Source organism: Meleagris gallopavo, chromosome 2, assembly GCF_000146605.3.
Source record: "Meleagris gallopavo isolate NT-WF06-2002-E0010 breed Aviagen turkey brand Nicholas breeding stock chromosome 2, Turkey_5.1, whole genome shotgun sequence".
In the NCBI taxonomy this organism is placed as follows: domain Eukaryota; kingdom Metazoa; phylum Chordata; class Aves; order Galliformes; family Phasianidae; genus Meleagris; species Meleagris gallopavo.
In genome coordinates, this window is record NC_015012.2 from 104,048,339 (window position 1) to 104,050,816 (window position 2,478).

General features: G+C 57.1%; 1 protein-coding gene across 1 annotated transcript in view; it reads right to left on the minus strand.

The window, feature by feature from the left end:
• KCNK3 (potassium two pore domain channel subfamily K member 3) overlaps window positions 1-2,478 on the minus strand; it is an 11,938-nt gene that overhangs the window by 8,585 nt on the left and 875 nt on the right. The gene's annotated exons all lie outside the window — the stretch shown is intronic.

Consider the following 2,478-nt stretch of genomic DNA (forward strand, 5'->3'; position numbering starts at 1 on the left):
GATGCATGGGGTGTGGGGCTTGGGGGGCACCCAGGAGGGATGGAGGCGACATGGTGACAGCCACAGAGGAGAGTCGCGGTGCTCCACAAACACCCCATGGTGTCACTTGCTGCTGCCACAGCCCTGTCCCAGGAGGGAGGTGGCAGATGGTGGCAGTGAGGTTGGCATTCGCCACCTGCCGCAGACCAAATGGCTGAGCACACGTGAGGGACACGGGCTGGCTCCATCCCTGCAGAGATAGCACTGTCCCCAACCTCACAGCCCCATGGCACATCTGGGAGCACCCAACGCAGGTTTTGGGTTTCATGAGCTGAGGTGCATGGAGGGGGACAGACTGCAGGTCCTCATCCCCACCACTGTGCCATGTGGCACAGCTGACCCATCCTTGCTGCAGGGACAGGGATGGAGGTGTCAGGGACATGTCCTGCAGCTCCCGTTGCCCCTAGCCTTGTGGAAGAGGAGGGGGCACACCTAAATATAACAGATCCCAGTCTGCAGCCGTATGCCTCATCCCCCTGCATGTATCCAGCTGCCACTGGTGCTGTCCCTATGGGTGTCACCACCCTGAGTGACACATCCTGCCCCACTGACCCTACTGTCAGCACATGGATCCACCATGGTATCCAGCTCAGGGTACCCCAACCCCAAATGGACCCGGAGCCCATGTGTAAAGTCACACCAAAAGATCTGTCCCCAATGCTGCAGGATCCATCCCACACAACGCCCCAAGCCAGCTGTTATGCTCCCAGCAAAGTCACCCTGTGCCAACCCAGAGACCCGCACAGTGTCCCCTGAGAGGCCCCTGCAGTCTGTCCCCAAGGCCATCATCCTAAGGGAGACGGCAATGGGATGTGACAGGGGACGGCCACAGCCCTGGGAAACGGGCACTGTGTCCCTGTTAGAGCAAAGCCAGTGGGCAGTGAGCAGAGATGTCCCCTTGTCCCCTTGTCACCTGCTCCTAGGAGATCATGCATGGCACTTCTTAGTACAAGCAGAGAGACCTTCGAGTTTCTGAAAGAAGGCTTTCTTTGCTTTTCTTTTTCTTTTTCTTTTTTTTTTTCCTTGCTGGAAAACCCCGTTTCATAGAAATAGACACTGACAGATTGATAACAACAGGATTGAGTTACACATCCATGTCCGTGCAGCTTCCCCAGCACACGGCTGTGGACATTGCAGAGCAGGGCTGAATTACACACACTCCAGGGAAATCCCTTCTGCATTTCTCTTGCGCTTCAAATAGGTGACTTTGGACTTGGGTGTCATCAGGAGCACCCCTTCCCATCTGGGGTGTGACACCTGCATCTCCCTGCTCCGTCTGCGGGCACCCGGAGGAGACTACAGGGGACCTGGTGGCCCTGAGGGGCTGGGGAGCACAGAACAGGAGCAAAATGGGACTGTGCACTCTGGGTTGGCTTTGTCTCACATCCATGGCCCTGCAGCATCCTTTGTGTGTGTGGAGGCTGGGGATGTTGCTCCTGCTCCCCGGCACCCCCTCCTCCTGCCCCCCTCTCTCTCACGTCAAAGATAAGCTGCTTGTCTCTGCTTCCCAAGCCTGTCCCAGCTGCTCTGCCAGCTGATAGAGCTCAGCCCCAACCCCAAAACCCACATCTCAGCCATACAGCCCTGGTTCCCCCCACCAGGATTTCCCTGTGACCCACAAGTCACAGGCAGCCAGCGAGGGATTTGGGAATATGAGGCATTCTGGGGACCAGAGGATCAGAAGATTTGGGGTCATGTATCCTTGCACGGAGCCAAACTCAGTGGTGTTTGCTCCTTGTTGTATGGGGAGGATGCAGCCACCAAGCTGTGGGTGTCCCTATGCAGGGGACAATGGTAGTGGGGACACTGTGGGAATCCTGGACAGGGGACATTGGTTGAAAGTGCCCCGAGGATATTTGGGGTGAAAGCATAACCAGGTGAGTGCGCCACAGCATGGAATGAATACAGTGGCAACTTGGGGTGATCCCGATATCTCTCTGACTCCTGCATCCCTTCTCCCCACCCTGGGGACAGAGCCTGCTTTTCCTGAGGACTTTTGGTTTCTGGTAGCATGGGGTGGTTCAGATTGGATCAGGACAGGGCAGGGACATTGCCTTGAGCACTGAGGCACTACGCCCTACCCAACACTCCCCCCTCCTCCCCAGCGGGGTCAGGACACCCAGACTGAGGGTCCCACTGTGCTCTTGAATGGGAAGGATCTGCAAGGGAATCCTGTCCCCAGAAAACCTTCCCCCTTATCCTAATTCTCCTCCAGGGAAGGAGTGAGCCGAGAGAATACTGTCCCTGGAGGGGAAGCACCCCGTGTCCCCCAGTTCTCAGCTGCAGGGCAGGAGATGGGACACGGTGTAGGGATGAGTCCCCTCACACAGTCCCCCCAGATCTGTCCCACAATGGGACCCTCATGTCACCTCCCTACCCTCACTGACTCCTGAAAAAAGGGAGTCCTGCACCAAGGAAAAACTCAGCTCCCCCTCCCTC